At 44.0% G+C, this 9,245-nt stretch overlaps 1 long non-coding RNA gene across 1 annotated transcript in view; it reads left to right on the top strand.

The window, feature by feature from the left end:
- The window catches only part of LOC142047213 (uncharacterized), a 22,246-nt gene extending 14,360 nt beyond the window's left edge, over window positions 1–7,886 (top strand). Inside the window, exons 3-4 of the long non-coding RNA XR_012656421.1 lie at window positions 5,895–5,947; window positions 7,045–7,886. This is a non-coding gene — a long non-coding RNA (uncharacterized LOC142047213). The remainder of the gene's footprint in view (window positions 1–5,894; window positions 5,948–7,044) is intronic.
- The last annotated feature ends 1,359 nt before the right edge of the window (window positions 7,887–9,245 follow it).

The raw sequence follows: 9,245 nt of genomic DNA, 5'->3' as shown, positions 1-9,245 counted from the left end.
TCCATGAAAGGACCTTCCCTTTTATCCTGTGACAGCTTAATTTACGTAAGCTGTATCCTGACTGGAGGGAAAGGTGTTGTGGTGAGATGAACCTTGGCTTTCATCCTTAGCATGCCTGGCACAAAGGGTTCTCACCTGGGAACGGTGCCTGGACCAGGCTGCTTCTTGAGCGGGATGCTTTATTCCTTTAATCTCCTTTGAAAAGCTCACCATGTGTGCAAATTTTATTCCCAAGCTGGGCCTAGAGCCCATGGGGCAGTGATGTCAGTGTCCCCCATGCCTCAGCCATGACAAGAGAGTACCTGGCCCCCCCAGTCAGCCAACAAGGGGGCAGAGGCCCAGGGGTGCTGGTAACATTTACCTTATCCAATAGGAAGCAAACTGACATCACTGGCTCATTTCATGTTATATGCTGTCCAACAGCCACTGGACCGTCTTGATGCCAGTGGAGGCAAAAAACCTAACTAGCTTCAAGACTGAGCTTGATAAGTTTATGGAGGAGATGGTAGGGTGAGACACCTGCAATGGCATGTAGCCGATCTGCGACTGCTAGCAGCAAATACCCCAACTGGTCGGTGATGGGAGGCTAGATGGGATGGGCTCTGAGTTACTACAGAGAATTCTTTCCCAAGTGCCTGGGTAGTGGGTCTTGCCTACATGCTCAAGGTCTAACTGATGGCCATATTTGGGGCCAGGAAGGAATTTTCCCCCGGGTCAGATGGGCAGAGACCCTGGCGGGGTTTCACCATCCTCTGCAGCATGGGGTGCGGTTCACTTGCAAGTTTAAACTTGAAGTCTTTAAATCATTATTTGAGGACTTCAGTAACTCAGCCAGCGGTTAGGGATCAAGAGTGGGTGTCTGAGGTTCTGTGACCTGCAATGTGCAGGAGGTCAGACTAGATGATCGTGCTGGTCCCTTCTCGCCTTAAAGTGTATGAGCTTGTAACTGTGAACTTTGGCTGTATTCACACCAGCTGCCCAGAGATTAAAACACCATATCCCACCATTACTAATCACCAGAGCTGTCCAGTTCCCTGGTACATTTAAAAGGAAGCACATCAAGCATTTTTGTTTCAGAACTACACCTTGGTGGTGGTATTGTGGGTGGGTGGAGAGATTGTAGGAATAATTCTTCTGTGTATTCCATAAACAAAACCCAACCTTAATTCCTTTTGCATGTTGTCTCAGTGTAAAATACACCTACTGTAAACTTTGAAGAGCAAAAAAATGCCAAGTTATATGACACCTCTTAACCAGAGCTCCAAGCGCACCGAACAGGCTCTGCTGGCAGTATCAGATTGCGCTGCTTCACAAGGATTTCCTTTCCACCTCCAGCAGATGATCAAGCACCCTGCACACCACACACTGATCTCACTTGCATGATCACAGAACCTTAATGACAACCTCAGCAACATTAGCAAATACCTAGCACTGACATATGAGCACCACAGGTTAAAGTTTGGGCTGTGCCATGTGATCCTGACAGGAGCAAGCGGTAGTAATTAAAGTTTTGATCTGATACTGTGAAGGAGGTAAAAGTGTTTGGGTGTAGTATTTCTATGTCTCTTGGCTGCAAATGGAAGTTCTTTAAAAAGAAGTGGAGTCCATCACTGGAGTCAATGAAAACTGCTGTGTGGGAGTTGGGGTATCCCATAACTTGGCATTTCTTGAATTTTTTTTCAGGGTTTGCGTTGTGGCGGAAGGATTTTATGCTTGATTCTAAATGACAGTTTTATTTATGGGACTTCCTGGGATTTTAGTATGGCAAGTGAACAAGGAGTTGTAGACTCCAAGACCAGAAGAGAACACTGTAATCATCTAGTCTGACCTCCTGTATAACGCAAGCCAGAGAACTTCCTCAAAATAATCTCTAGAACAGCTCCTTTAGAAAAAAACATCCAATTTTGATTTTAAAATTGCCAGTGATGGAGAATCTACTACGACCTTTGGTAAATTGTTTCCCTTACTATTAAAAAAAATATGCCTTATTTCTAGTCTGAATTTATCTAGCGTCAGCTCTCGGCCATTGGATTGCGTTGTACCTTTTTCTGCTAGGTTGAAGAGACCATTCTTAAATTTTTGTTCCCCATGTGAGTACTCATAAATTGTAATCATGTCACCCCTTAGCCTTCTCTTTTTCAAACTCAATAGATTAATCTCCTTGAGTCTAGGATATGGAGCTCCCCAAACTTCAAGGGATATGGTGGAAACCGGGATGTTTGAGGTGGGGGAGGAAGCTGTGGTGGCTAATTGGGAAATGGGATTGGTGAGTCCCTCTCTGCTCTTCCTCCCTGCAATGTTGTCTGCATTCCTAGGTTAAGGGGAAGAGGCTGTCAAGTGCCATATTTGGTTCCCTGGGTCAGCCACAGCTTCTCAGAGCTCAGAAGCCTCAGTGAATAACTAAATAGATGCACAGCAACAAATGACATGAAATTAATGTTACGGTTGCAAAAAACTCTGAAGTTACTACATTAAAATAAAGTTTAGGTTGGCTGTGTAGCCTTAATTCTGCCCACTTGTGTGTCTGCTTTACAGCACAGCCAATTTTTTTATAACTGTATGCTGTTTTCCCCCCACAGGACCTTTGCCGAACTCAGTACATAGGGATGGATTGTGCTTAGTGAATGAGACAGCCATTCAATATTGATTTATTTATTTATTATTCTTGTCATTCAGTGTGTGGTCCTGTGCTTCATTTACTGACCAAACCCTGCCCTGAATAAGGGATTTTTTTCATCAGCATTGTACCTGAGTGCCTCACAGCCCTCCTTCCCCCTACCTGGGAGCTTAGGAAATATTATTATCCCCACTTTGCAAATGGGCCGTAGCAGCACAGAGTTTCCCAAGGTCATGTAGCAAGTCTGTGGCAGAGGCAGGAATTGCAGCCAGCTCTATACCCCCACACATGAACACTCGGGAATGGGGGCCTGATCCAAAGCTCACTGAAGTCAAAGGGAGGCTTGAGAGTGGGGGTGAAAGAGTAACAATGAAGGCAGGTGTCAGGGGTTGGGAAATAAGGGACGGAGTGTCAGTTTCTGAGAAACCTGATGAGCAGAGGGAGATTGAAGGAGGCAGAGAGAAACCTAGAGACTTCAGAGGATCATGTAAAAGGTGGAATATTTGGGTGGATGATTTTTGAGAAGTGATGACTGGGCTTTGGGGACTGAAGGAGGAGAGATCTAGGGGAGACGGGAGTTTGAGGGGAAGGGAGCCTAAGGAATAGGCTAGGAGGGAATTTATGTTTCTGGGAACCTCGTGGTAAAGAAGGTGTCTCCAAATGGTTCATGTTTTTGAAAGGAGGTTGTTACATACAGACTGGGAAAGCCTGACGGAGCTTCTAATCTAGTGATTAGAGCAGTTCTCCCAGGTTCTCAAGCACGGGGTTTTGCTACTGGCTTCTCATGTAACCTTGGGCACGTCACTTAATCTCCCTGTTGCCTTTTTCCCATAAACCATGGGAAGAATGTAGACAGGGCTGCTTTGAGGCATTTATTGTATGTACGCAATACTTTTCACTTTTATAGTGCCTTTCATCTGAGGATCCCAAAACACTTTACAGACATTGGGGCCTATTCTGTGAGGCCCCATTAAGTAGGAGGAAGAATGGGGCTTGTAGTTAGAACAAAGGATGGGAAGTCAAAAATCCTGGATTCTACTTGCTACTCTGCCACAGGCTTCCTGTACTGAAGTCTTTCTGTTGACTTCAGTGAGACTTCACTGGATCCCCTAAGCTCTCGCTGCAGTTTTTCCTACTGTAAAATGGGAATTATATCTACCCGCTGCCCAAGTGAGTAGTGAAATTAAACGTATTACATTTTGTAAAGTGCTTTCAAATTCTCTGATAGACAAAATCATATAAAGGCAAAGCATTCTTATTTCACAATCTACAAAAACTGATAACAGCAGTGAAAATGGAAAAAAGTCTCACTGCTAAAGGGTATTACAGTTCTGTGCTTTTTCTACTCAAGATCTAATAACTGGCGGACGACTGCTGCTTTTGATTTAGACGTCTTTTTTTCCTCTTGAAAGAAATGCAATCGCTATCAAGAATTCTGGTGGGACTACTTCTTTAAACAAATAATGTTTTTCTTATTGGGTGTGTACTATTATTTTCTTAATTATTCCTGGGTTTCTGCCTGTTACACCAAGAATTTTCTGATAAAAACTTTTTTATTAAGTTAATAGCAAGAAATATCCCTTTAAAAAAGAGTCTCTACATCACATAAACTAAAACATGATACATTTTGTCAACAATTACACCTCTTCATTTGAGGCATCTTATACTCATTTTTTTAAATTACCATCATTGTTTACTACTAGTAGTCTTCACTAACAAACAACCCTTTGATGTCAGTATAAAATAATTGGTGATTTTTAGCTTCAGAGTCCCTGATCTCATCACTGGCATTTACTGGGGGAGAGGGTCTCAACAGAAGTGTGCAGGGACTGAATGAGCATGGGGATTAAACTGCCTTGGCAGGGAAGCTGTCCTGGAATTGTCTGTACTGTACCCATTCAGTGGAAGAATAGAGGATTTCAGTTTATAGGAATGTCAATCTAGCATCCTTCACAAATACTAACATTTGTTAAAACACACACACGCAGACCCATTGGGACGTCAAATATAAATGTCAGCATTTTATATGTAATGGTATTGTGGGAGGCTCCTGCACATGTCGTCAACTGGGTGCGCCATCTATATTGCGGGCTAAAAAGCAGCAGTGAGAACCCTGAAAGGCACTGGCTTCACTTCAGCAAAAGAGTTTGCCAAGCTTGGATCGTGCCACTGCATTACGATTTTGCTTTGTAAAGGGAGAATACTCCTGGGGAGAAAGGACTCGGCACACAGTATTCACAGCGAGACTGCAGAACCAATATTGTTAGCAGAAGAAAGAGGGAAATGTCTGAAATGATATTTTTCAAGCAGATGCTCTATGAACGTTGACCTAAAGCAAAGAGAATAGCTACAGATCACCCAAGCTGAAAAAATCCAAAATACCAAGGAAAAATATTAACCTCTCCCCTGGGCCCCCCCCGCCCCAATACACCTGTTTGGGCTTTGATTTGTTGCTCTGGGAGAGACTGGTTTGACATCTGTGGATGGTGGGAAGGCTGAATTGCTTCTATCCTTGTGGGGAGACTGTTGGCATCTCGCAGTTTCTCATTGAGTAGAAGTTGAAAATGTAGCACAAGACTTGCTGGTTTTTTCCAACCCTGGAGAACTCAAATCAAGCCAGGCTATTGCTTAGTTTCCCGCATTCCGGAACCCTTCCTTTACAAAAACTGTCTGCAACTCAAACGACACGTCCATGAGTGCCAGGGTTATGCCAGCCTTTTCTCCTTCCGTTCAGTGTAGCTTGCTCCATCTCTCTTGACAGCTGCTACCTGGAACATGCTGAAACCAGATCCTTCTGCCAACTAGGCATTTAAAGAGGAAAAAATTACCAGCAAGTCATGACTGTATGGGAACCATTCTGTTATCAGTTCCACAGGTGTAAAGAACTGTAGAGGTAAAGGCAGCAGATGTCTGGCCCATCAGGTGCTAGAGGAACAGGATCTGTAAGTTCTTTAGATCTTTTTGTTCTCTTTGTACAGCACCTAGCACCTAGGTGTTATGTAATAAATGATAGGTCTGAAATATAGTTTCAGACATGCTTTTTGCATGCCCATTGGGCATGGCAGTTTAACTGAAGCCTAGGTCTTGAATAAAGTAATCTTTATTTATGTATAACATAATATTGTGAAATCCATCTGCCATCTTTATAAATGTAACTGGTTATCAAATAAATGTCATGGCATTAGTTGATAGTTTAAAAGTGACCAGCCTGAATGAAATTTTGTATGCCAGACTAATTTCTGAACTAACGGTATAACTTTTCTTGTGTGTTTGTTAGGTGACTACATTTGCAGCACTACCAATTTCTGAAACCCCTCATCTCAAGCAGCAGTAAGTTAAAGTGGTGCCGTCTCCTGGAAAAGTGTATGAAACTTTCCTTTTTTAAGGCATTATTTTGTTTCGCCAGTGGGGCTCTGTGTCAGCCCAGAGAGTAGGTGTATGTTTTTCTATCAGCAGATGGGAAAAGGAGAAGGCAAAACTTGTTGTGACTTTACATCACCTGTGAAGGTTGCTGGGGATGGAATAGTTGATAGTGGAGGGACCAGTGACCCTGAAGACAAGATCACTTCTGCGGAGTAGCTGGTGGATTTTTGAAAATAGGCAGTCTGCTAGCACAGCAGTCTATCCCGCACTCTAATGACAATATCTCCTGTGAGGAGGGGAATTCTTGTATCCGCACTCTCCCCTCTCAGTTCCTGTCTTTTACCTTTTACCCAGGATGCTGTGGCTAGTTCAATCCCTTGGACACTTCTATTCAGTTTTTGAGCTCTTAATTAAAAGGTAGGCCCAATGAACACATTCCCAAACTAGATCCTAGCATTGTGCTGGGGACACATTTGCATGAAAAACGGGATCTTTGCTTCTTTAGGGTTCATCTGCTCCTTCTTCCTTGTCTGAAGTGATGACCCTTCGCTGGCTGTGACATCAGAATTGATGGCTGGAGAAACGATTGATTTCACAGGCTAAGGATTACAACTTGAAATGGTGGAAGAGGGAAAGTGGCAGAGCAGATGCCTGAAGGAGGCAGGGGGAGGATGCATGGATGGCTTTACCAGTAAAGGTGGAAGGAGCAAACTTGTGTATAACTCTTTGCACAAGCAAAATTCCCAGTCTTCAGCAGGAGCTTAGCTTGAGTAAGTGCAGAGAAGCTGGAAGTTTTGCAGCTGAAATGTTTTTCAGGTTTGTCATATCGGTTGTTTGGTTTTGGTTTTTTGGTTTTTTTCCAGTGCAGCAATTCTTGGTTCCCGGGATGTAGAGGGGAGGTGGGTTGTTTTGTTTGCATTACCCCCACATAGACCAGTACATTTGTGCCTGTCCTGGATGCCCAACTATTGGTTGCCTCTTGTATGGTAGCTAGCTCTTGGTCTTGCAGCTCAATTCCTTATAGCCTGATCAAAGTATTGTTTTCGTGTTCTATTTCTTTGCAGGCCTCCTTCCAAGTTATAGTCCTCTGACTGGTGACTTTCTGCACTTGCCTCAGCATCTTACAGCATTCCACTTTTGTGCACCATGTAGAGGGCTCAGCCTTTGGGTTTCATGCATTGTTACTACTTTAAAGGTCTTGGTTGTTAATTTGAGTGTAGACGCTGGGTGTGGTCACAGTGGGGACCTTTTTTGGCTGCATCCAGTTCCCTCTCAAGGCTCAGCGAATGCTGGACAGGGATTTCATTACCCGGCTGCACAATCTGCCAACACAACCTTGTCATTGCAATTTGTCACACATATTTTGTACATGTTCTATATTTCACTGAAGTCGCATTTCCCAGGCAATTCATATACAGGCTACTTGTCTGGTACATAGATCAACTTCATATGTGTCCTTGGCCAATGTTGCGTTTTTCCCTACAGTTGTGTCACATGTCAGCAGAGGTTGGCTGCCTGTCTTTAGCCTAGAAGTGGCTGCATTTCAGTGGAGCATTGTGTCCCTACACTGAGATGTGCTTTGGGTTCTACATGTAAAATAGAAATGAGCTTGAGCCAAGAATATAGGCCCTAATTAAAGCTGGTCAGATTTTTTCTGTCAAAGGTCTATTTGTTTGTTTTAATGGAAGATAGCTATTTTGCTGAAAAAAATCCAGTGAAATGTCCATTTTTTGATTAATCAGGGGGGTAAACATTTTATTTTTTGGCCACACATACACAAAAAAACATGGTCAGTTGCGGGGAGTGGGGGGGTTCCACAAACTTGGTTTTCTGCCTGACTGGCTGAAACTCGTGGTTGCATAAAACTGAATTTTTTGAGCGGTTTTGATTAAAAAAACAACAACATACACACAAGTAATTCATAGAAATTGTTTTCATTTTCTTCAAACATTTTCAGAGAGTTGGGGAAAGAGAGGGGAATCCCTATTTCCTAACCAGCTTTAAACCCAACCCCTTTAGAAGTTTGAATACAGTCCTGGGCCTGTCTGGAGTCCCTGATCTGAACAACTTTTGAAATCTGTGTAAGTTTGGATCTGCCAGTGTACATGTCGACATCATGTTCAGTTTTCAGTTTAGGTTCATCTCTCATATAATACTGACATAGGGAAACATTTAATAAAATTGAGAGTTCACCATGAAAATTATTGTGAGGCTTAGTAGATTCCAGATCATCAACCAAGGCAGAGTCAGGGATCATGCTTTCACCTGCTGTGCTCAGTTCTAGTGGGGTGGGTACCTCCCCATGGAAGCCTCTCTTGGTATTGAGGACCAGTCTGAGAGAAGGAAACTATTGCACAATTCGTACGGACTGCACCGCTGTCACCTTTTACCCATCCGTGGGGTAAAAGGACCAAGTTTTCTAAGAAGTAACAGGAGCTAAGATTTAATGAGCATTCAGGGTGCAGGCATTGAATATGATGGCACCTGTGCATGTCTCATTTGCTTCCCAGTGAGGCCAGATAAAAGATGAGGAATCTGCCACTGGCTCATGCTCCCACTGAAACTGGTGGCAAAAAATGCCCATTGGCTTTAAGGCCTGGTTCTCCACGCACTGGAGCATACAATCACCACAAAGGCAGTGACCAGCCCTCTCTTGTGCATGAAGGGGGGACAGAGCAGGGAAGCCAGCAAAGGAGTGGGACAGAAGAAAGCAAAGCCAGGGAAGGAAGGGGGAAAGAAAGTGCAGAGGAGGAAACAGAAAGGGAAAGGGAACTGAAACTGTGGAGGGAGGGAGTGGGGCTGGGGTTGGAAAGGAAATGGGTGGGGAAATGAGGCTGATGAAGAACTGCAAAAGAGAGGAGAGAGCTGCAAGAAAGGGGAGAGGGGAAAGGCAGGGACCAAACCCAACAGAAAGAACAAACCCTGCAAAAATGCAGCTCAGAGAGCGAGAGGGCCATGGGCTAGGATGGCTATGGCAATGCTGACAGGGCCTAGAGGAAGTGTGTGTGTGTTGCGGGGGGGGTTTATGGGCAGGTGTAGATCTGTCACAATTGGAGGGGCTTTAACCTCCATATAGCTGGGAATCAAATCCTGTGAGCTTAAACTGAGTCTGTGGAGGAGAGTGTTGCAGCATCTAGTGGGAGGGAGGAGAAAGGAGGAAGTGCTACTGAGTGAGCTGAGATATGAAAGTACCTTTGAGGTTTAGAGCCAGTTTGAGACAGGGGACAGTGGCAGGATACAAAAAACAGAGCAGAGGGGGAGGGGA

This window comes from Chelonoidis abingdonii, chromosome 8, assembly GCF_003597395.2.
Source record: "Chelonoidis abingdonii isolate Lonesome George chromosome 8, CheloAbing_2.0, whole genome shotgun sequence".
NCBI classification, from domain to species: Eukaryota; Metazoa; Chordata; order Testudines; family Testudinidae; genus Chelonoidis; species Chelonoidis abingdonii.
This window is presented reverse-complemented; position numbering and strand designations above follow the sequence as displayed.